At 37.6% G+C, this 26,406-nt stretch overlaps 1 protein-coding gene across 9 annotated transcripts in view; it reads left to right on the top strand.

Annotated features, from left to right (window-relative positions):
* The window catches only part of ARHGAP15 (Rho GTPase activating protein 15), a 362,427-nt gene that overhangs the window by 138,184 nt on the left and 197,837 nt on the right, over nt 1–26,406 (top strand). The window lies entirely within an intron of this gene.

Genomic DNA, 26,406 nt, shown 5'->3' with positions numbered 1-26,406 from the left:
ATTAGGCAGGACCACTTCCAGTGTTCCCTTCTGAATACCATTTCTGTGGTTTTCTGTTAATTTCAAGGACGTTTGAGATAGATTTTTTTTCTTATATACGAAGAAAATATATCTCTGGTTAATGTACTTAAAAATTGTCAGGCAACCTACACACCACTACCCTCGTTTGATTGAGAATTTTTTCACTTTTAGACCGAAAATATTTTGGGGGAGGGGGTAAAAGAGATCAGTTATTCATCTACACAAATAAATTATTGTTTGAACCATTGGGACTTAATTTTGGCAATTGACACTGTAAATAAAACAAATTTAAAATTTTTCAGATTAACCCTGTGTTGGCCACTGCCAGATGTAGCTGGTTTAACTTTTGCAGGCCATCAGTCATCTTTTACTATTTATTAATAATTTAACACACTTTGTATGCATTATTTTGGACAAAAAAAAGGTTTTGCTTGAAATTCCTTAACATAAATTATGTCCTTGTTGATGCAATAAAATCTGGTGAAGGGATAAAGTAACAAAAGACATTGATGGTAGGAGTGATTGTCCCCTCTACTCCATAAAAAGATGGTGTATCAGGTCAAAGTGTCTTGTAGCTGAATAAAATGTGCAGGTGAAATAATATGCACCACTGAATAAAAAGGGTATGAATTCTTGGTATGATCTAGGTGTACATTGGAAAGACCAAGAACAGATTACATCAAATATTGAACAGTTTGGTGAATTTTCTTATATAAAGGCAACCAAGTCTCTTAATGAACTTATCAGTAATCATAATATGTCTTTGGAGTTTTGAATAAGGGTATATATACTTCCTAGAACATATTTTTCAAGCAAGGGCTTGGAATGTCTGATTACTACAAATTATCCATATGTATGTAGGATTTGTGTTAGTGCTTCTTATGCCACTGGAGAATGGATTTCCATTGAGTTTTCCCCTGTGGAAATAATGAGTCTGAACTCCAGTATTATTTTTATTTTGAGATAAAATTAACTGTGTGCTTATATGATAAATTCAAAACTATGGTATGCTCAAACATCACTAGCAGACCTGAGAAACACCCCATTGTTCTTTTAATTATGACAGCCAGAGCCAATTAATACAGCAGGCTTACTTGACTAATCAAACAAACCAGTTTTGGCTTGGGGAGTATAGAGGTCCTTATGCAAATATTGATTTACATATCTGTGTCTATATCTTAGGCACATGCAAAGATTTTCACTGAGTATCTCTATTAATAATAACAAAATTTATGTGAGAAAAAACTAACTGGTGGAATTTGGAGAGCATGCATCCATCTCAGTAGAATAACACGGTTGTAGTGTACGCTTTCTGTTGACTTGTTCTTCAGGACCCTTTGATGTTGCTGTTAAACTAGAATCTTGTTCATAGGCCAGTTTATGTCTTAGTATAAAACACACATCTTGTAGTTCACATTATCAGTGAGGAGATGAGGTGCTCTTGAGCTGTATTGCAGACTTATAAAAAATGTCTGTGGAATCTGTAAGCTCCAAGTATGTAGGTGGTGCAACATCGGCATGTTGACACATGAAGCATCTTTAAAGCTAAGCAAGGTGGAATTCGTGGCTTTTTTTCTTTTTTTGGTTGGTATATGAAAGCTTGTAAATTAATGCAGGTAATGTTTTAATCTGTAAAATTGTATTTTAATTCTAGGCTGAGAACATTATATGAGATGATACTTAGAAAAAAATAATCACTAATAAACAATTCTCCAGTTACTTTTTTGCTGTGCATCTGAGAGGATGAAATAGAGTGAAAGGAAGCAAAATCTTGTGATTTTTTTCATACACTAGAGAAGTGTTTGTGCCTGATGCAGTAAAGTAAGTTCAAGAACTATTACACAAGAGCTACCACAGAATCTGTGATTATCTGTTTGGTTTTCAGGGTTTTTTTTAGGTCAGGTACACCAAGAGAAATAGTCTTGTGAAATATCTTCCTTAACAGTAGCGGACCCAGCTAAGTAACTGTCATGAATATCAATAGAAATTATTACTTTAATTCACTGTGTACCTCAAGGAAAGCTGGTGTGTGTCAATAGCCTGTGTATTGTCGTGTGTCCAGTGCCGGAAAGGTAAATGAGATTTTGCTTGTTCAGACATCCATAGTAATCAAGAATCCAAGGAATTCAGTAGATTTAGCTCCAGAAGGGGATTCACAATGGAAAACTACCAAAGAAACCAAAGGGAGAGCAAAGGTAATGGTGTGATGGTTTTTCTGCCTTTATCTATTTTATTGGTGATTAAAATCCTTCATCTTTTGATTATGGTAAAACAATAACCCACTTTCCATTGGAATATTATTAAATCATTACTGCAACCTTAATGGAGAGCCTAAGGTGATGAGTCAACCTCTTGAGCCTAAAGCTGATTTCTCTCCATCAGAATTTAGACCTATTTATAGAGCATTGGAGGTGAAGCTTGTATTGCCTTTGTCTTTGCTTGCTTGGTGAATAAATGGAAGACACTATGCTGAAAGATTCACATTCTAGGACCTTTTAAACAAAAGGCGTGTGGTTTTGTTAAAGTTCTGTAAAAGACTTGCCATTTTCCTCTTACTTTTTCAAACATGGAAGCGTTGCGCATACCTTTCCAAAATCAAGATGCCGTGTCTCTTTTCTTCCATCCCATTTTTCTCCGCAAACCATGCTAACTGCACCGTTCGAGCTTCTGCTTAATTGTTCTTTTTGATAAGCACATTTTACTGTATCCGAGTGCATTACTAACAAGCCACAGGTCTGCACCAGATGGGCAGGTGAAAAAGTGATTATGAGGTGTGTGATGATGGTTCTGTATCCATAATACATTCATCCCAAGGTTCACTCGCGCATCTGTTATGTATGTTGTTTTTCTTTTTTACTAGTACCCTTAGAGATATTTAAGCAGGTGATTCTCTACAACTAAAAGACGATAAAAGAGAAAAAAGTGAACAAGGGGTCTTTAAGGTGGCACCGCAAAGACAGTGAGACCTGCATATCGCTGGTATAAGCCCCTCAGTAGCTAATAGAAGATTCAGATGAATATAACAGTGTAATCATTTTCATTAGCAGGTTTTGGATTGATACTTGCTTGCATATTAATGCTGATTACCGAGTTCTGAATTTATCAGGGTGTAGCTGAAGTAGCTGGTGCCGTATCGAGGAAGGAGTGAGGTGGGAAGCACGACCTTGATTTCTCTCTAGCTTGCAAAAAAATTTGGAGGGCTGGCAAGCCCAGACCTGATCCAGGTGTTTGAATTCCCCAAATATTCATCTGTGCCTAAACTTTCAAATGTCATGTGCCTGGAGAGGGCATTTTAACGCACTGCTTCAGTCCTCAAAGCAGACACAGCTCAAGTTTTTAAAGATTAAAAAAATAGTTATTTTTTTAGGTGTGTTTAATTAAGTCGTTGCTGATAAGCAGCTTCATATAAGACTGCTTTTTTATTTCCTTGTGTCAGTCATTAATTTGGTTTTATAAAACAACTTTGCAGAAGCGTTAGTGGTGCCTTTGTTTAGTACCAATTACAAAAAGGATTTCATGCAATTGAGATGTTTTCATTTAAAAACATGGAGATTACACATGCAAATTCTTTGCTGAAAATGGGGAGAAGCAGTAAGGTATCCTTGGTTAACTTTTTAGTTATTTAAAAGTAGCTTGTTGGAGATTGAATATTTCTATGTTTCACTAGAGCTTTTAAATATAAAAGAGATATGAGACTATATCTGACACCATCAGGCATATTATATTAAAATTTATGAACAACTTCATCAAAAACCACTTTCCTTCTCCTGCATAGAGACAGATTTGTTCTGACATAAACGTTACATGGCTGGTTGCAGCCTCAGATTAATGCGAAGACCCTGGCGATTCCTTTTAGACGTTATTTTATGAAATAATACCTGTCAGCTGCTGCCTGATCCCAGAAAAGGGGGCAGGTTTTCCAGGTCATCCTGCCATCTGTCAGCTAAAGCTCATCTGTCCCTCCACATTACCACCTGATCTGTGCTAACAGGCCTCACAGGGAGCCCCGCTTCATTGGCCCGGTGGGAGCCCGGCAAAGAGACTGTGCGAGGACATCACCTGTGATTCCCAGATTTAATTATCACTGAAGTGATGAAGATGTGCACGCAGATTGAAATGCTTTTGAATAAATGCATGGCTCTGGATAGGATTTTCTTTCCCCCTTTTTTTATTATTTAATTCCTGTTTTCCTTTTTTTTTTTTTCCTTTCCTTTTTTCTTTTTTTTTTTTTTTTTTTTATTCTCCCTCCTTTCCTTTTTAATTTTCCCCCTTTTTCATTCCCCCTTTTCTCTTTCCTTTTCCTCCCTTATTTCCTTTTTTTTCTCCCCTTTTTCTTTCCTTCCCCCTCCCCTTCTTTTTTTCTTTCTTCTCTTTATTTCCCCAACTCCCTCCTTCCAGTTCTCTTTACCGGTTCCAACAAAAGCCTCATTTGGGCTTTCCAAAATACATTGTGGAAAACACTCACGTGCACACACGCACATACATATACGCAAAAACCCGAATTACAGTGTTTAATAATCAAATTAAATGTAAATGTTGCTGGAATCGTCGCACATGCACTTTCAGGGAAAAAAGAATTACCTCTGCCTTTCACCACAAACATGATTATTTTCTGAAAAGGCTCCTTATTATCAAATTCTAAAGCTGTATTGATTGTTGCTAGATGGGAAAATCAGGTTGTATTGTAATTCCAGCTTTTTAGCTCTGGTTTGAGGCACAGCCTGTGTCAGCAGATACCTGGGGTTCCCTGCCGAGGGGTAATATTGGGGTTTGTGGAGGGGCAGTATGGAAGGAGGGCACAGAAACCCCTCCAAAATGCCTGTGACCGCAGGCACCTTGCTTGCCCCTGCCCCCCCCCCCAGTCAATAACATGGCACAAAAGTTATTACAGGTCTGGGCCTTTTTTGACTTCAAAGCTGCTTAGGCCGTATGTGGCATTAATTCCCTCCTGTACAAAAATGTGGTTGATAATCACCAGGCTGAGGGGAGGATTTAGGACTAGAACAGCAGATTTCCTCACAGATTACAGCCTAAAACCTAGTTTCTTGGGATAAATCGGGATAATTAACTGTAGTGAAATATGTTACCCTTGTTGATTCGTACCCGTGTGATACTCGTGTTAGGTACAACTGCGGAGGAACGTTTGTGCTGTTATGCCACCCCACATTCTCCTGTAGTGGAGACACAATCCTTAATGTATATATCTTTATGATGCTGGTGATAGGGACTTGTCAGGACATAATTTAGGTGGCAGTGGCTAAGACCCTGGAAGAGTCAGTGCAAAGATGTGCCGTCAGAGCTCAGACCAGCGAGGCACCACGTGCTTTATTTATATCTTACCCCGCCGCTGACTGCGGTTGGGTCAACTCATTTAATTCCAAGCTAAAGCCTCTGTCACTGCGTGCTGATGGGGACCACGCTGAGCATTGCTGCTCCATGGAGGAACTGCTCCCCCCTTTAGTATCCCTCAAAATAGGGAATTACATCACGACGATAGCGTTCGCAATAGGAATTTGTTTGAATTTAATCAAAAGAATGAGCCAGTAAAGCAGTGAGACATGTGGGTCTCCAAGGGGTGGTGACACCCCAAGCTTTCTTGGGTGACTTGGTCATGCCACCAAGTGGCATCACGCCCCATCCTTACACCTCCATTTCCCCATGGAGGTGAATAATAATTACACTTACTCTTGTACAGGTGTGTGAAGGATTAACTAGAGTTTTAATAGAGCCTTGAATAGGAAAAAAACCAAACGTTTTCAACCTGAAATTCAGAGCTGCAGCCCGAAAGAAACAGTTTCTTTCTCCCTTATAATTTCTTTCTCTCTCCTCAAAATGCACTTTGTAACCACAACTTTTCGTTACTGTAATGAGGTCGCCAACTATTCTCTGAAGGATGGTGTAGACGTTTATGAGGCTGCCATTTTTTGTTCTAATCCTAAAGTAAAGTTCACATACCACCACAGCAAACACACTGCCCAGATCTCCAGATGTCCTCGTGTCAAGCAGGCACAACATCCAGTTAATGTGTTTTTGTTATAATGGTTATTTTATAATTTATAGGCCTTTGTTGAAAAACAAGTGGTTTATTTGCAAACTTTTCATTTTAAATCAATTTGCTTTAAAAAAAAACCCTGGAAAATGGTTTATTGCGTGCAACTAAATGAATACAGAAAAATGTAGAAATAGTAAAAATCACAATATGCTTTTATCCTGTAAATTCTGAAAAGAAGGTTTTATCTGTGGCCAGTATAAGTATATAAGAACTGGTTTTAGGTGTGCATAAAATTAAAGCTTAGTATAAAAGATGTATGTCTGATAGTCTCATGCTTACATCTCAAAACTGCTATACTTCATTTTCTGTTTGTACAAATCAAATAACAGAATATTACAAGTAATTTGAGGTCATAGTTGAAGTTCTTTGACATCTGCCTTTTTTCTGTTAGCCACGGCTACCAGATGTCTGTGTCATGGGAACTGAAGTTACCTGAGTTATTAGTCTAATCATGTTTTTAATAAAAAATAACAGAAACTTGTATATTTTAAAGTTGCTGAGTATAAGCTCACCAGGCTAAAAGAGGTTGCAGGGCTGCTTCCCTTTATTTTTATACTTGTCTGATGTTTTTATGTTATTGTTTGCTTTATTGGTGCATTGCCCTGTTTTCCAGTCCAACCCTATTGGCAGAATGAGCTGAATTATATATTTCCATTAAACTGATACCTGCTTGTACTTCAGTCTGCTCTGACTACACTGCTCGCTCCTTTACCTGTATATTGATCAGCTTTATTTTATAGGGTCACTATACTAAAAACACTGTTGTTTTCTATTGTCTTTATTTCTGCTTGCATGCTGTTCTGTTCTTGCTGTATTGATTTGACTTTTTATACATTGCTTTGCTCCTGCCACATTAGCACCCATTCACTGTTTAATGATCATGGAATTGTGTGGAGTAGAGTATATTGGCTTGTTAAATCATTTCCATCATACTAATTTCTACTTACATGTATTGCTGACCTATTTTTACTGTGCCACTTCCAAAATCGTCTTTGTTTATCCAAAGCTGGCTGTCCTCCGTTGCTATAAGCATCCCTAGTATTCTGTAGCTCTATTTTTAATAGCTTTTTTTTTTTAGTTTCCCCTTCTCTCACCTCCCTCATATTCATTTTTTGCTATTTTTTTTTTTTAACTTTTACTATGCTTTAAAACTTATGAAGACTCTTAGATTTAGTTATATGAGTTAATCTTCTGTTTAAATATACATACTCGGCTTTTCTTCTTTTCCTTTGTCCTTGTACCTGGGAATGATGAAATCTTGATCTAAGACCTCCTTTGAATTTTATTCTTAAGACTTCTCTAATTCCTCCTTCAGATGGTATTGTTGGCACAGGTTGAGAAACCTGGATGTTTGGGCTCTGTTTTGTTATACATTGTTGTGTACATTATACATATGTTACATTATTAGAATATGCCACAGCTGAATTTGTTTTGGGAAGATGGAGAGGAGTCATGGGTGGAGGGGGCTGCAGTATATCTGGTTTTCAACCACAGGAAGAGAAGGGAGGAAAAGGGAGGATTTCCAAGGGGGATGGAGAAGGAGAAAAGTGGGGACTAAGGATGCAGCACGGGGCCTGAAACCGCATCTTCTGCTGAACATTGGGTGGCAGCAGGAATTAAATTGCTCTTCACTTTCCTTGGAAATGGTGTCTTCAGTGCTAATAACTTGAATATGAAAAGTAGGTTTTATGGACAGAATTTTATATGTGATTCAACCTTTTGATGTCTTTGTGATTAATATCTTTACATTTTTTCCTGTTTTTATTTTTGTCTCAACCTTTTTTTGTCAATCAGAAATCATAGGCATGTTTGAATGGTGAAATGCTAGAACTTTATTAAATATAGAGAGCTTGTATTTATTTGGAGATCAGACTTTCTGCTATTTCTGAGCAAAACCTGCACCGAGCTATAGGTATCATTCTGAATCAAGAACACGGATGTTCAACTCTTTGTATCACTTGATGAGTTCAACTCCCACCTCGCTTCCCGCAGGGAGTAGCATAGTATAATCCTGGTATTATAATACCTTGCTTTTCCAAGCCAAGTTTGAGGCACAGCTGAGCAGGGCAAAACCTACTCTGTGATTATAGCGGACAGCCTGACTGACAGTGTGGAAATCTAGGATGTGCACAACCTACTCAGTTTATATTTCATGATGTGGAAAAGAAATCTGGATTGCTGGTTCACAAAAATGCAAAATTGCAAATCTAATAACGTAGGTTTTATGTGTAGTTTGGCGATGAAACAAACTTTTCCAAGATATGTAATGAAAAGTGACATCACACTCATCACTATCCTGTTTTAAATTTAAACTACCCTGCCTCGCGTAATCCATTACTTACAGAAAATTGTAAAGCCCTTAAAATTCTGAAATGGTTTCTGGCATTTAATTATATAAGATTTTTGACCTGGCTAGGCAGATAATGTTAACACAGCTTTAATACTAAACAAGACTGAACATGTGTGTGCTTGACTTTTATTAAACTCCTACTGAAGAAACAGATTAATTGGAGGCTGATTCATTGGTGAACAGGCGTTAAAGACAGAAGGACCTTCTCACATTTTGTTCTGTTACCCAGGCTTATGCCATCTCAGGTTGGCAAGGAGATCCCAACTGTAGTGTTTTGAAATGTAACTGAAAGAAATTTTAGAATAACAGGTGCAAAAAAAAAAGAAAAAAAAAAGAAAACTCACACACAAAAACCCTCTATGCACAAAAAATAATAAGGAAAAAGGAAAGTGAGCCATTTTCAAAATGCTGATCTGTTTCCTTCTTATTCTGTCTTGCCAAATGACCACCTGACACCCCACTGACACAGGTATTGCCCAGAAAGGTTTTCATTAATGATGTTAGAAGTGTAAAGGGGATCATGGGAACCAGCACCTGTCGTGATGATTTCCTACATGATTACTACTTCTCCCCTCCCTTAGAATAATTTTTAAGAAGATGTGTACAAGCTGCGATTAAACCACTTCAGATTAAGCTCAAAGTAAATGGAAAAAGTCCTTCTTAAAGCTCTCATTTAACAGCGCTTTACATCCATCTGTAAAATCAGAGCTTTGCTTGCGAGCACCCTCGGAATAGCCCACTTCCCACAAGGTAGCAGAGGTTAAAAATAAAATAGCAAGAAATCCGTAGCAAAGCACATGTGAGATTAACGGGGTGAAAGTACTGGAGTGGAGAGCTGTTTTCTTCTGTCTGAGCTCCTCGTTCTGTCGCACAGCCCCCAGTCTGGAAATCTTAACACTGACACTTTTGTACAGATCGGTTTGTTAGCGATTTCAGATTTTAATTCATCACCCTCGCTTGATTATTACTGACATTTCTTTTTTTGTAATACTAGGAGACAGAGAGAGAACGTGCGTAAACAGATTTTTGCATGAGCTAGGTGGTGGGCAAATTTGACATCGGCTCCCGAAACACGAGAGAAATGTGTTTGCTTCCAAGGTGTATTTGTGGAATTAATAAAGGGGATGCGATCTGGGAGGTTCAGCTGTGCTCTTCGGCAGCTCCAGGTGGATGCTGCTGATCCCTGGGTGTTTGGGAAAAGTGGGAGACTCTCCCGGCTTTATTTGGTTCTCGTGTGAAAGTGGGGGAAATGAAAGAACTTTGACAATTACCCATTGAGCTTTTCACTTCATTCAAATCTGCGACGCGGCGCTCAAGTTGGCGAGTGGGTGTGCAAGGGAGAAGCAAAAAAAAGCCCCAAACCACATAGTATAAAAGCAGGCTAAATGTTTTCACAGCCCCCTACGAATTATAATCTCTACCTTTATTAAAGTTCTACGTTTTAAAAAATATATTCCTCTATCTTCATTATTCCTGAACACTAAAGACAGTGGTAAAAATTAACCTCTGATGTAAATCACTCGGAGTTAAATACGTTACATGGCTTAATTTATGAAACAATTTGGTCTATTTTGTTTTATGAATGTTTATTTTACCCTTACAATTGAAAATTGTAGAAATTAAATACCATAATGAAATTGTGAGCTAAATTGCATTCTCTTACAGGTTTACATGTAAATTTATACTTACTATTGTGCAGCAATAGCAAAATTTTGGGCAGTTATTATTACAGCTGTTTCCAGGATTAAGGGTAAAATACCCTCTTTTTTATGCGTTAGTTGTTAGTTCATTATAACAGGCAGTCTACAGGTAAAAAACATCAAACCCTAAGTAGAAAGTGCTTGGAAATAAAAAAAATAATAATTATATATATATATATATATATATATATATATAATAAAAGGAATATATTTAAAACAAGGTTCTTATCTAATGGTATAGCTTAGCATATTTTCTGTCTTTCTAAATATATATTTATGAACTGGTTTTTCAGCTGTGTATATTAAGTCCCTGAGCTGGATTACAAAAATTTAATATAAAATGCAATACATACACAGGCAGTTTAAAAAAGGTATCTCGATGGTTATATAGCATAATAAACTTCCTTAATATTTGCCTTGCAACAGCTGATTTCTGGTTTTCTGCAGTGGAGCTAAAACACAATAGCTGAAAGGTGAACTTTTTTGAATTTCAACATTCCCAGCCTGGTAAAACTGTTCTGCTTGCTACACGATGTTATAAATATCAAGATTAGTTTCTTCTAAAATTACCAGTGCCAGCTGCATTCAGTTTCCCATGTTCTATAGCATTTTGTTACCAATGTTCTCTATTTAGAGAGAGAGTTTTAAAAATCAAATTAATCACAAAAATCTTCAGTATCAAAATCTGTTTATATGTTTCCCATATCTTTTAAATATTGTACATAAATCAATTTGCCTTGCTCGGTCAAGTACTCCCCCTAATATCACTGTTCTCCCAGCCTTTTAGTCCAATATGCTCCTACATTAACAATAACCATTTTAATTTCTTCTCTGGTACTCAGCACCTACAATTTAGCTAACTGACAATCATTGACTCGTCTATAGCAGCGGCTGGTATACGTGTGCCTATATATTTTGCAGACATGCAGGCATAAATATATACTTACAGCCTATTAAAAAAAAAATAGACTGTACTGTATTTTGACCTCAGTATTACAGCACATATATTATGCATATTCTTAGGGATCTCATTGAATTATGAGCTCTATTAGTCCCGCACCAGAAAGGAGCAATTTCTGCACTCCTGAAGTCCTTACAAAATCTTGCTTGAAACCTGTGTGTATTCAAGTTCTTCAGCTGCCATCATTTCAGTCTGGGAATATGACATACGGCCACTAATCCAGGATTAATTGAGCACTTATGTGCAGTACAAAACATTCTTTATATATTGACAAATATTTCTAAAAAATGGATTGGTATTTTTGCTGTTAATTGTTTCATTACTGACCTTTACCTCTGCAGACATATGCAGTTTTCGTTTTTTTGGGTGAGACTTTCAAAATATTTTTTTTTTAAGTGTCCAATGCTCAGTGTTAACAGTGACATTTTTACAGTCTATTCAGAAGCATATATTTCAGTCTTTTGTATCTCATTTCTTTCTATTTATTTAAAACAACTTAGCATGGAAAATCTTGCAGATTTAAGTGACAGTGATGATGTACAATATGCATAAAATGAGCCTGTCCCTACCCATGGTGTGTATTGCTAGGGACTCCATTGCAATATTTACAGTTAAACTAAACTTTTTCAAACGAAGCAAAATTGCATTTGTTTTGCAGATTTGCTCATCATTAAATGTGAAACATTTCACATTTGTCTTTTTGAGTAATTGGCTTTTTAAAATGATAAGGTGCTCTGAACACTTGTTATGTGGATAGGTCTGACGTTGTATCCCAGAAATCCATATGCCATACAGACAGAACAGAAGAAAGATATTCACAAGCATGTCACAGATTGGACTGAAGCAAGCCAAAAACCAAAGTGCCATGGCATTAACAATAGCACCAGATTTACTGTCACGATTGCAATCTGTGCTGTATCATAGACAGAAGGAGAACTTTTGATAGGTAACACCTCAGTGTTTTTTAAATCTTTTTGGCAAATTATCATTTTCATTATATTTTTGCCTGCCATATAATATTATTATAATGGTATTAAGTCACACACACATGCACACGCACAAAGTTTATTAGCCCGCAACAGAAGGGTTGATTTATGTTCCGTGTTAAGTATTCCTCAACAAAAAGGAAGGTATTTTAGTAAAGATTAACCCAGGTTTTAAGGCAAATCATCCACAAAAGTAGCAGTGATTTTGAAACCTGCATTAAGTTAATAAAATCTTAGTTAATGAAGTCTTAGTTAATAAAATCTTCGTTAAGAAAGTTAATAAAGGTACAGAGAGAAGCCATGCGCACCATGTAAAGCTTGATAGCTCTGAACTTTCCAAAGTTTGAAGATTATAAAGGTGCAGGACAAGGAGGGAATATTTTTTCTCTGGAGTACAAGCACAACCGACTGCATTTTCTCATTGCAAGTATGTAGACGTTTCTTTTTGACCATAAAATTGTACATTTTCTTCTAGTATGAAAAAAAAAAGCTGCATAAAGCCGATTTGGCAATACCATAATTCATGTTGAGCTCTGATAAGTGCTGAAAAAGATTTACAAACTCACAGCTTGACACTGAGCCCACATGTTGGGTAGAGTGGAGAAAAATCTCTAGAAATACTACATAGAGCTTCCTGGCAGCAGACGGAGAAACATCAGTCAATTGTTTTTCTTAATTGAAAGCCACCTTGGGACCTTGTTGAAAATAATGTATCTGCCTATCTTTTCTGCTGTTTAAATTACCTGGCTGGGGGAGTTGTCCTGGGGCCATTCACAATAGGGTTTTTAGTGAAAGAAAAACACTGAAGATTCTCACTTTATCCCTGTATGAATTATAGATTTGAAACTTCACATCACATCGGTAGGAAATGAGAACCATGGGAGCGCAGATGAACCTACCTAAACACGAGTCGGAGTGTTGCTACCTTCTTTGCACTGGAAAGTAATTTTTCTTTAATACTTTTTGAGCATCTTCTTCTGCAAGTCTTCATCACAGACATCACCCATGTCTGAAATCATTGGGACTACTTTTGTGAGAAACGGTTGCTTGCATAATTTTCGCTCCTTCCGTTGTACTGAAAACCACATTGGCAGCGCAGTTGGTGCTTGATATTCTTCGAAACGTTTCAAAGTTTACAGTGGTGCTGCCGCTGTGTTTTGCACTCGCTGCCATAAAATATCGTGTTGCCGCAAAATGTTGTGGGAGCTTCATTTAAATACCATGAGCTGTTCTCTTCTGCCTGGAGCCTGGCGAAAACCAGAATGACTTAAAATTTTGATTAAAACAGAAAGTAGCAAATTTTCAACAACTTTTTGATTTTTTTTTCCCTCCTGCGTTTTCAAAAGGTTTGGCTAAGCATATAGTGGTGTAGGTTCACTGTAGCTTGAGTGTCGCATCTAAACAGACTTCCAGTCTCCACTCGTACTGATGCAGACATCGCTGAAGATGAATCACTATTATCAGCGGCTCCACTCCCACTTTCCTGGACTTTTCCTCTGATGCCATTGTTAAAGAACTGCAGAGGGGTTCGTTTGGCAGGAAACACGTGTAGATAGGTTAAAGATATAAAAGGTGAATCATTTTGATAGTGGTGATGTTGCTGTGAGTGGCAGCACGTACTTCTACCTGCTTCTCCACCCAGGTGTGAAGGTGTGTATGGGTATTTGATATTTGCACCCAGACCTGAGGTTGTTGCTATTTACCACTCTGGGAAGGACAAAATGAGATAATCCTCAGACAAACCTAATTGCAACTTTCCCTACCTGCTTGCGGTAGCTTTACCGTCTCTCTGATCTTCACTAGCAGAGTCAATAATTTGTTTGAACAAGTTTTCCGTCTAATCATTAACACACTTAAAGCCTATAATGAGCTCCGTGTACATGCAAATGCATCTTTTTTAAGTGCTTGGGTAGATTTAAGGGCATTGTTTCCTTGTAAAATGGAAATTGGAGCTTTTTCTCACATAAACGCTAGAGTCCTTAATAAGCAATGGATTGGCAGTGATTTTCTAAGTTTATTTAATTTTACAGTAGTTTTGTCCCTAGATACTGTGTTTGGGATCTTTTTAAAGAAAAGAAATAACACTTTTAAACCTGTATCAAATTAAATGCCTTAGAAGATTTTCCTCAACTCTTCTCATCTTCCTATAGCAGTCAGTGAATGAGCGGTTTCAATTCAGAAATGAAAGGCATTTATGAACAGATTTTTTTTCAACTTTATCAGGCACCGCTCAACTCCCATTGTATTGACATAATGATACTTCAAGATAAATAAAGAAATTCGTGACTATAACAATGTAAGTAAAGAGAAAGGCAATAAGATTAAAATGGGTACCATTCACGCTCTGTACGACAGCTCGGAGGACTCCAGCAGGAGAGTAACCAGCTCAGTGAAAAATCAGAAACTGTGATTGCTATTTAACACTGCAGCTTTTCACAGTAGCTCAGCACAAAGTTATTTAGCACAGGTGTTTCTGTAAGTCTGATACATTGGGAAAATTCACAAGGTTCTCCGTCTCTTTTGCTCCGTGTCGGCTGTGAAGTGAGTCCTGTGAACGCAGTGAACGGGTTTCTAGTAGGAAATAGAACGTATAGGCAAATGAGCAAGTTCAAACAAAAAACTGTGATCTAGATACATTTCCTTGGTTGCTAATTTTTGTAACGCATGACAGTAGTGAGGTGAGTGACCTGTCATCGAGCAAAAGCAGTGAAAAATGGGAATAAGTTATCATTCAGAGCTAAGTGTGACACTGAGATCCTGTTCTCTCCTTCGATAAAAGCAGCTTTCCTGAATAATTTGGATGTCAGCGCTCTTTCTTTGTTAAGTGAGAGTTTTGAAAAACATTCACCTTTTGTAGTATTTTTCACTAGTTTATTTAGATGTGCTGTATTTGTGTGCTTTACACCACAATGTTTCAGCCTATGTGTGTCTGCATTTCGATAAGAGATGAAATGGCGTAATTGCATTTCTAAACACCTAAAACTCTCAGCATTTTCATTTTTTCTTTTAATTCTCAAGTTCTGGCAGTATCTAATTTATGGCTTAATTCCTTGTAAGGTCATCTTCTATGTGAGTAACTTCCAGTTAATCTTAGACATTATGAGCTTGGCTGTGATAGAGAATCAGTTCATCTGTTCTTAAAAGCAAAGGAGTGACTTATGGGGATTGTTGGCAATTGAAGACCCAGAGTTTAGCTGAAAACTAGGTATAATTTCTTACATAGTCACTATTTTTCTCTCATTTTTTCAAGCTGATCTGGCTGTGTTTTGACTAGTATAGCCAAAGGTTAAAACACACACAAAAAAATCATGTTTCTTTTCTGATACTGTGTTCTTCAAGTAGGTTTGTGTTTGCTTCTAATAGTGAAGGAACAGATAAGTGGTGGGGTTTTTTAATTGTTGTTTCTGGGTTTTTTTTTGTTGTTGTTTTTTGTTTGTCTGTTTGTTTTCTCCTCTCTAATTCCTTGTTAAAAGTATCCTCTTCTCTCAGTTGGGCTAAAAGGTATAGCTTTCTTTTGCTGTTAGGCTTATAAATGATAGTTAACTTTCCTTGTGGTTCTGCTGTTAATTTACATGCAGCTCTTACTGACTGTCTCTAACATATCTTTTGTTCCCTGAAATATTCACTCTGTGAATAAATAGAACTTTTTCTGCTATTTTTGGTCTGGCTGATTCGCTCATTTCACTCTTGTGACTGAAAACAACGCAAGTACTCATATTTGGAAAGTTGCATATTGCTTAATGACGTACCTTGCTGAATCAGGGCTCCCGTCTTCCAGCAGATGAAAGAGAAGCACATAAGAAGCTGCACTGCCAGGTTCTGCTTTGAATGCTTTCCTTTTAATCAAGTTTTAGACTTATTAGCATAGCAGATCACGGTTTTGCAAAACAAACAAAAGCTTCTCGTCTTATTCTTGAAAGTGTTGGGAAATGTTAATGTAATTGGTTCTGTTTATAGTTCAAACCCACTTACATGTCTCTGTTCATAGACATGAGCAAGAGAGAGGGAGTCGGCTCTTCCAGTTCTGGTTAATGAGTAAGTGCCCCAAATCACTGGGAGTTAACTTCTCCGTTTCTTTTGTCACAGTCAAGGATCTGATAACGTTCTTAATTATTTAGTGGCAGGAGTACAGTGCAAGGATTAGTTCGTGGGTGGGGTTGTAATACAGGGTAAGATAACAGTTTCAGAAACTAAAGTCTGAAATTCTAGTTTCCTTACGACTTTCCATTTTGCCACACAGTTTAAAGTGTATGTTGCGGATTGGATGTTGCTTTTGTGTTGTCGTGTGGTGTGGAGTTTGATGATAATGTACCTGGTATCTACAACAACGTCGTGGGAAGGGCAGGGGTCTGTGGAGAGATGCTCTGGTAACAACTCTTCTGTATCTGCAGTTTGTGTTGCTGGATAAGCACAAGTCTCCTGGCACATCCACAGTGCTTGAATTAATATGCAATGATGACATCTTTGGACAAGGAGGCCGTAATGCATTTTAAACCACTATTTATTTCCCTGTCATGTGTACTGTACATTTATTAGTGACAAGAACTGGAGCAACAATCACGGTGTTACGGGGCTGCAGATAAATATGGTCTTATCATGGTGGTGTGGAGGACTCAAAACCCAAATAGGCACCCGTTGCTGTGCCTGATAACTTCGCCTATTTTTAGCTTCTCTTATATTTAGATCCCTAAGTTCCTGTAAGAGCTGTCACCCCAAACCTGCATTTGCCTATACTGCACCATCCCAAAGCTTGCAATAGCAGGAATATCAGTCTTTCAGACACAGCACATTTAGAAAAGAGGGAGAGTGTCTGCCAAATTCCCCAAAACCACTTCCCAATTCCCCTCACGAATAGCAGGAAATTACTTGTTATCAGTGGGTAATTCAACCACAAACGTTATTGATTATCCAACCTCAATCTTTACAGTCTTGATGGCCAAATATTTTGCAGTCATTCTCTCTATTTAAAACTAGAAGATGTGTTTTTTTATTTTGGAAAAATGGAGTTCTTCAGTTTTTCCGCATGCCACATCACATTGTGACGCATCCCTCCAGATTGTCCAGTGTGATAGCCAGAAGCTTGACTGACAGATGTCAAAGTGTACATCATGTTCTAACACATAAGAAAAGTCTACATTATTAAAAAAAAAATCAGATGCTTTTAAAAATTATGCATATTATTAAAAATAATGTCATTGCTTTTAATATTTGGTATATCCCAGTGCATAGTAGAAACTCAAAGATCTAGAGAGGAGGCTTATGTTTCTCATGCTTTTTCTTAATTTCACTGTAATTTTTAAAAAAACCAATACGTTACAAAATTGATCAAAGTAGATTGTCTTGTTTGTGAGCTACATAGTCAAATATTCCAGTGGTTTTTCACACAATTACTGCTAGCTGACTAAATAAGAAATTCACTGTGTTCTGAGCTATATTCTCCTTGCCTAGAAAAGCTCCCCTTAGACACCTATTGTGAAAAGATAATTTGATATCTTGGTTATGTGATATTTTAAGTAATATTTTGAGTAACGTTCCGTCATTACTACTCTACTACATAGAGTGATAAATTTGAAGACCAGTGCATTTCCAGTGCTGTCAGTGCACTTCCGCGATCCCTAAAGAAAAATCCCAGGATTCTCCAACACTTGAAAACTGATTGGAAACTGTTGCAAGAATTTGAAGACACTTCAAGTTCCACTTTTTTTCAGATGACGAGAACTTCTGATTTCAAAAATTAGAATATATTATTCTTCGAGCAAAACAGTCTCCACAGTATCTATAGAGTGATGCTGCTTATTACATAAAATATTTTTATCCCCAAATGAAACCAAACCAAACAAATCCCCCCAAAAAACAACCCAAAATCCACAACTGTGTGAGAAGGGTTCATAGCCCTTTAGGAACTGTATTTGAAATGTATATGTATATGTTATCACCCATTCAAGTTTTCTAACAAGGTTGTGACTCCTTAGAAATGAGAGTTCAGCTAGGTGACAAAATTTATTAATCTTTGTTCTAAACCTCAACAGCATCATTTTTATTAAAACACTAATTTTTTTTTTTAATGGAAATCTTTTCCATTGCTGCAGATGAAAAAGTTTGTTTTCTTAAACGGATATGATAACCTTACTCAAAACATTTTTAGTCCTGTTTAGATTTTCCTAATATTTATGTACAAATAAAGATGGGAAAAGGCAAACCAAATATGTTATGCATTGTTTGTTCCCTGCTTGCAAGGGAAGATGATAACAATGATATTTTTTTCTGCTTGCCACACTTAGGAACTTGACACAGCTGGCAGAGTAGGTTTTCTGATCATGGACAAACTTCGATGTTTTGCATTGTTATTAAACAATAGCTGGCATGGTCATGTAGCAGCAGGATATTACACTTACCGTTCAGTAGACCTGTTTTTATAGAAAGGGACCTCCTGCCTTCTTGCCCCAGGCCACAAAACCGCCTCCTTCAGAGATGGTGTGTTGGATCTCTAGCAGTCAGAGGATACTTGTGTTGTTGTATTGGGTTTTGGCAAGTTAATAAAATAATGTAAACAGCTGTTTTGGAAAACGACCGCGTGTTCTACAGGCTCAGTACACAGAGAGGTTTTGAGTCACAAAAAAAAAGAAAAAGAAAACAGAAAATGGCAAATATAACAATGAAAAATCCCAGTCAGTAGTGTCGTTTCATCTCTAAGAGATGCTTTATTCAACAGCGGGTATCAATCCCCACAAGTAACATCTGCTATCAGAGGATTTGCAGGTACACCTTTGTTCGCCGCTAACTGAATTTGTGTCAGTATTATAATTCAGCAGCTTTCTGCTTTTCACTCAAACCAGGATTAGCATTGACTTGGGCTGGAGGGCATTCAAGCTGCTGTTCTTCTTTTAGCTATATTTCTCTGTAAACATCTAATTGTTTCAGAAAGTGATGTACAGTATGCAAAAACCTGAATTCAATGCAAATAAGTCTGTGCAGCCCCAAAGTTAACAGGTGTTCTCATTAGTGTAAGTAGACAAGGAACGATTCTTGAATGTTTTATAAACACTTATAATCATGGCCAAATACGTTACTATAAGTATAAAGATACTTACAGCAACATCTCTTTTTTTCTTATTGTGCAGTCTCAGCACTTATTAATAGGAGACATGTGTCAGTAAATGAAATACTAAAAGCCAGTATCGGCTTCTGCCTGCAAATAACGCAGCTGTAAAATGCTCAGCTACTGACGAATAAATTTCTGGCTAAAATAAGAGTCAACGAAATGAAATCTTTACACATAGTACATATATATTTTAAATATATATCTTTGTTTGTGCTGAAAGTAGAGCATTCATTCTCCCTTTGTTTTTTTTTTTTTTTTGTTTGTTTGTTTGTTTTGTTTGTTACGAGGACTTACATGGAGTCTCATTCACATATATCACAAAGTGTTATACCATGCATATAAAATTGGACAGGAGGACCATTCATCACTAGGTATTGTCCAGCTGGTAAAACTAAGAAAGACAGGACTTCTCTGAGAAACCATTGCCAATATCTCTGTGTGTGGCTGTGTAATATATGGCCTCGGATTGCAAAGGCAATAACAGTAAAATATTACCCCAAGGAGAAAAGTAGCTTGCCGTAGGTATTCATACATTGCCTTTAGTCTTCATCTGTGGACAAAATGTGCGATTGTCTATTCCCCTACTTCCTGCTATGCACAGAGGCGACTGAGTTGTGTCTTAATTATTTTCTCTTGTTTCTCTGCTCTGAGCCAGTTTTGTGGGTACTTCTTTCTTGCTTCCCAAGTCTGGTGACTTCCATCTCCCCTGACTTTGGTTTAATGGCTGGCAAAAGTCCATCTGTCCATCCTGCTCCCATGGCAAGGATGGTGTGTCCATGGGGCTGGAGCAAAGGGTAGTACCGGTACATGGGAGGCTGCACTGTCAGTCTCATATATTCCTTTATTAGTTCTTTGTCCGCTGAAGGAAATCCTGTTTTTCAGAGGCCAATCCAAGTAGTCCAACTGCTTCTTGCACAGGGCATACTACCAGCTCAGTAGACCAGCAGAAAACGCTTTGTCCCAGTACATTCCTTGGAATTTTAGCAGAAAGTACTTGCTCTTCCCCTTCAATCAAACAGTGTGTGCTTTCTTTTCACACATCTCCAAGGGAAGGAAGAAATAAAGACCTGCACTGGTGGGTGAGAAGGGGAGAATGACGAGCTGTTCCTTGAAACCAGTGAAAGAATCCCAGTACCCCTGGCCGAGCACTGGAGCTTTCCCCTCCAGGGAGGCAATCCAAGGGAGAGTTTTGGTCCCTCAGGGCCTAATCAGCTTTAATCGTGACCTCCTATTTTTTCAATATCTTCCTTAAAACTGGTATAAATCGGTTCTTCTGCAACTGAGATTCTTCACAGCCAGGAAGGAAAATATTTGCCTCATAATGCAGAGAGAAGACCTGATTCTCTCCTTGCTAGTATTAATGTAATGCAATATAAGCCTGTATATACTACAAGTTCATTGCTAGCAGAAAGGAAACATGAGACTCAAAGATTTTTTTTCTTCTACTTCTTCTTAACAGTCCCAGAATTCATTATTTTATTGCTAAATTATGTTGAAGGACTCAGTCCTATGAGTTTAGGAAAAGATTCTTTTTTCATCAGTGATACACCGCCATTTTATTTAAAAAGTTGTTCTTTCATGAATGTTTGACCCCAGATCTTGCAGAGCCGAATCCACTTCAGAGCCATTGATGTGTATAGTCCAAACACTAGGTTAACCTCACCGAAAAACAAATTATATGTAAGCAGGTTGTTTTGATACCATGACCCTGTGAATGTTACCAGAGAATGGATGTGCAAATCAGTCATACCACAAGGCAACGCAAATGAAGATGTATCTTATAAACATCTGGCAGCAATTGGCCTTACAAATCCTAATATGGCAAAAGTTGTGAAAACAGAGGATCTGTTTGTTGCTGCCTTGCAATGCTTGGTTTTCAGAGTAATTTTTACAAAGTCGTAGGAAACAGGGTAATTATAACATAAGGTTCAACATCTTTAGATATGTAGAACATTTTCTGTTGCTTAAAACAAATATTCCCAAAGAAAGTATAAAACATTTTTCTGACTTGCAAAGTTTTTGCAGTCTATCATTTAAATTACTTAAATAAAGGGAGCTTTACTACTCCCAAAAGCTGAGAATATAACACCCGCCATGCATATTAGCTTGATCTTTTTGACAGACCAGAAAAGTGTTTGTGTGTGCCAATTAAAACAAAAATGGATCCCCAGTGGCTTGTTCCTCACACAACTTCTGAAGACTGCTATCATTGTATGCTGTGGTAACCCTGGATAAGGCGGCTATCCAAAGTAAACAAACTTTTCAAAACTTTCATGACAGATGGGGGTTACAAATGCATTTTAATAAGAGAGTTGCCAAAGCAACTTTTTTGCAGTCAGCATATATTTACTTAACATCTAGCAACATTGGGAACACAAGGCAGATACTTTCTCACAAATTTTTTTAACAAATATCATTTTTTTTGAAAGATTGGTTGAAGACCTTTTCTTTCAAGCTGATATTTCCCCATCACTTCAATGTTAACTTTACTCGACATCCAAAGGACTGCTAGATTGGTAAAGCCAGACTGCAGCATGAGACAGACAATCTGCTTGATAATGAAATTTCTTTGGTAGTCATAAACATCTTAGAGTCCTTTAAGTCATTTAACTATCAGCATAACCATGACTACCTCTGTTTGATAGGTTGAATCATATAATGGATATGTGAGGCAGTATGGATATAATGCAGCTCAACTCTGATCCTTTTTGTTTTCTTTTATTTGCATTTCTTGAATATTAGACTTTCAGCTCACTACAGTTCAGCACAGAGAGATATTTTATTTATCCTTTCTGCTGCTCAGTCGTTCAGCGTAAACATGGCCAAGAGACTGGATTATCTGTGAGAAGGAATTTGAGCTCAACTTCCAGAAATGCAGTTAGACTTTTGACATGTTTTTAGAAACTTACATGTTTCCGTCCCTGTTTAATTCAAATCCAGTTAATTAAACCACTAAAGAGCATAGTGTCTCCCAACTTTAATTAATTCTACTTCTGCTGTGGGTGAGGACACATGAGTATCTTTGTTTTATGTATTTATTCTCAAGCTATATTATATTCTAATGGGTGTGGACACATGAGTATCTGTATTTTATATATTTATTCTCAAGCTATATTATATTCTAATTATTTTTTTTATTAAGAATAATTAGAAAGAATAAATTCCTAGGGTTTTCTTTCTTTCTTTCTTTCTTTCTTTCTTTCTTTTTTCCTCCTTTCTTTTTGATTCTCCTCCTCCATTCCCCAGCCCTGGTGGCTGCCATGCAGATGAAGAGTGGCATGTCCCCTATTATGTGGGCTGGGTGTATAGATCCCATCCTGCAAAGACATCTCAGGAAAATATATGGAAAAGCCTAGATTATTTTTCTTCTTTATGGGGAATCAGGGTATTTATCATGGTCAGGAAAAGAAAAAAAAAACAACACCCCTGTGAGTGAGCAAGGTGAGATGGAGTAGTGTGAAGGGGGAAGAGTGTTAATTTTTGGGCTAGAAATGCTCCAGTGATTCACATTCTCTTTTTTTCCTACACATATCAAGGGCAGCAATCCCAATGCACAGTGCAACCAGAGGAACACATTTTATTGAATTTCTGCACACAGAGGTATCTGTCAATCCAAGTTTAAATCACTCAGTGTTCACCACAAGCTGTAGGAGTCCCAAGTGACATCAAAATTTAGGTTTTCTGCACTGGATTACTGTCTGATGGGGTTTCCACAGTCCACAAGTGTCTGATAATCCAATGCTGAACCATTGGTGTAGGTTATGTGAAGCTTTACCCCAATGGTCTAGCATTTTTTCCAGTGTCCCACGTTCAGAGGGAGATGAACAATGGCTTGTTTCAGTATTTGGCTGAAATAAGAACTGTGTGGTGGTTTCTTGGTGGCCATACGTGAGCCATACGCTTCCTGATCTGCTTGCTTTTTTCCCATTTGCTTCAGGGTAGAGACTGTGAAGGCTTTTTTTGCTGCATTTCTCTTTCCCCATAGGATCCTTCACTTCCTGTATTAAAGTTTGTTCTTGGCATTGTCTGAAAATAGTTCATCACTGCAAATAATAGTTATAGCCACCAGAGATGCATAAGTACACTTTGAAGTGAGGGAATCAATAATACGGTTTTGTATTTTTGTTTTGCTGTGTGAATTTATCACCCCTTTCCATATCTCCGTAGAGTGCCTATCAGTAGGATTGCTAAAATTGCCTCCATCCCTGTTCTGCAGCTAAAATAAATGTAAGAAATAAACGTATCTATAGAAATGTATATTGGTAAAGAACTAGAGGGATCTCATCAAGGAGACTTTTTGTTTCACAGCAGTGTAGTAGTCCCAAGACCAAAGTTTGTAGGATGACTATGGACAGAAGCCCCTGGGCTTATCCTATGGCACTTTTCCAGCTTTTATGCCCTGTTTTTCATTGGTGTAGGATTACCATGAAAGGGAGTAATCTCTGAGACACGTTCCCAAAGGTAATCCAGGTGATCCATAAAGGTTGTAAGTCCTGGAAGAACAGAGCCAAGCATGGCACAATAGCATGTCCCAGAGCATATAACCTAGCACAGGAAAAATAGATGATTTATAGGATTTTTAATAGCTGCTGACCCTGGGTGGGATGCAAGGTATATTTATGTATTATAAAATAGTAAGGATAGTAATTTGATACAATATCCTGTGTTTCCTGGAGCTACACAGGTAGGTTTTTGTTTAATAACATAGGATCTTGTTGAACACAACCTTGGTACATCATTATGGCGACACCCAAAAGAAGCTCACCCTTCCATTTGCAGCTTTATAAGGTGACAAGAGAAATCCTTAATAAGCCACAAGTAGAATATCATTAGAAGTGTTTCACACCTGCCAGCCCCTTGCCCCCCTCCCACACTTTGTTGGCAGCCCAGCAGAGTATTGAATTTAACACACATTTACCTGCAGCGAGATGATATTTTCAGAGGATCAATGCTTAACAGCAGGAATGTCCTATAGTTCATTGTAAAACTACCATATGAGCTTTTGAAGTGATTTTTCGAAGGTGCTGTAGCAAGAAAGAGAGAATCCAGGTACCTGAAGGGCACAGCCTTTGCAAATAAGAGGGTTAATGACAGTTGTCATTCCTTGTGGCTATTTATTGCCGACAGCTGCATCATAATTCTGCCCGGTAAGGTATTGCTAATTCCAGACTGTAGCCCTTGCAAAAATGATGGCAATGAGAGAGGAATTTCAGGAAATGTTTAAATAAGTGAAGTACCTGGCACAATGGAGACTGGCAGCTCTGTCCAGAGCACTTCATTTTCTCTTCTTTTTTTTTATTTGATTTTTTTTTTTTTTTTAAATCTGTTTTTCATTTGTTTCTCTGGTCCCTCTGTTTCTTTCAGCAGAGCCTGATACAGGGACGGTGTGTTAGCACGCCTTAATATTGAACAATTTATGCTTGTTGTTAGTTATACATCATTTAGGGCTGTGATCATAAATTGTTCAATCACAAGGTTTAGTCAAAGCTAGCATTCTTTACTGATGTCTTTTCCCAAGGGTGTTGAAAATTCGATTGTTCAAAGTGCAAATATGGTTTAGCAATCCCTTCCAAGAACCATCTATCAGAAATCCTAAGGAGGTAATATATAAAAGTGGGATAGGAAACCTGCACATTAAATGGGATTTACCAGCCAAAGCCTTTGGAACTGCTTTCCTGTGAATGACTGGAATGGAGCAGAACAAAGTCAATTACTGGCTGTAATTAAGGAGTGGATGCATTTAAACTGTAGAGAGCAGTAGCAGTCTTCTTGAAACTGCCTAGTTATTCTGAAGATTAGTCTGAGGAAAGGAAGAAAAGGACTTGAACTATATCTTACAAAAAGTATATTTTAAATGAATTCTCTTCCCTCTACTCTATGATCTGTTTTTACAGATTTGCTCATAAAACACTGATAATATATGGTTATCAAAATAACACATTCAGACAAAGAAACTTTCAACATGTATTTTGTTTTGGTCTTCTTAGCAATGTAGTATCTCTTTTGCATATCGTACAGTGCAAATGTTTATGCAGTGCTGAATACTTGTGTTTTAATAAAGCCTGAATTTACTGAACGGAAGACTGAACTATGTTGTGTCCTTTTTAAGCCTTCAAAATACAGTAAATCTAATTATATACGTTGCTCTTACTTTGAAAATGTTATTCCATTTTATAATTTTAATAATGATTTGTTTATACTGGAAGAGAGGCATTAGATTGAATTGTTGCCTGTGTTTAGTCTAATTCATATCTGCATGTATACATTAATAAATTGTGATCTAATAAAATGCATTTCGAACCTAAACCTTGCTGCATGAGCCAGGCACAGAACCAGAGTTCAGTCCTTTCAACTGCTCACCTTAAGTTGAATTTTGACTTTTTTTTTGTTTTTCTTTAGTTTTGGTAAAGGGAACGGTGAGTGTGTGAATAGTGATTAACATTATGGCTGCGGATTAATAACGGAATTAAAATTTCCCCAATAAATAACTCTCCCGTGTGCACGGGGAACAAGCGGGGTGGCGGGAGGTCCGTTCCTGACGGGTGCGGATGGGATGAACATCTGCAGCCGGGCAGCCCCCGCGCCGGGGGACCATTCCCACAATCTCCGCAGCGCTCTCACAGGATGTCTCCGCTGGAGCTGTGCTGATGGGATTTTCCTTAATGCTGATGACTTTGGAAACCTTCCTTACAGGCATTTCCTCAATAACGGGAGGTTTATAGAACAATTAATAAAACATTAAGCTGTTTTGAATTTTTTTATTTTTTTTTACTGTTCATATTTCAGTTTTAAGAAAGATGTGGGGAGTACCCTGACTGGCGAGGATCTGTTATTACTTTTATGCTTTAGTAAAAACTCTTGACACGGGACAGATGCAGTGAAACAGTAGCACTTTGGGTTGATGGATTTACATAAATAAGCTGTGCCAGGTCTTAATGGCTTCTCTCTGCTTTTCCTCATGTTTTGGTCAGGGAAAAAATCTCTGCTGTCCACTGTGCTCGTCTGCTCCCTGAGAAAGACCTGAAAACATTTAACTCCATTCCCCAAAGAACACCCCTATGTGCAAACTAACCTTGCATCCCCAAAACTAAAACTCAAGTTCGCAATGCTCACATGCTACTGAATTTTGCTTAACAACGTAAAAATAAGAATAACGCTTTGGTTTCAGAGCTGGCAGGAGCTGAGCTGGTTTGGAGCATGGTCAGGATGAACTCCTGCCCCTTGCAAAATGCGG

This window comes from Columba livia, chromosome 7, assembly GCF_036013475.1.
Source record: "Columba livia isolate bColLiv1 breed racing homer chromosome 7, bColLiv1.pat.W.v2, whole genome shotgun sequence".
Classification (NCBI taxonomy): domain Eukaryota; kingdom Metazoa; phylum Chordata; class Aves; order Columbiformes; family Columbidae; genus Columba; species Columba livia.
This window is presented reverse-complemented; position numbering and strand designations above follow the sequence as displayed.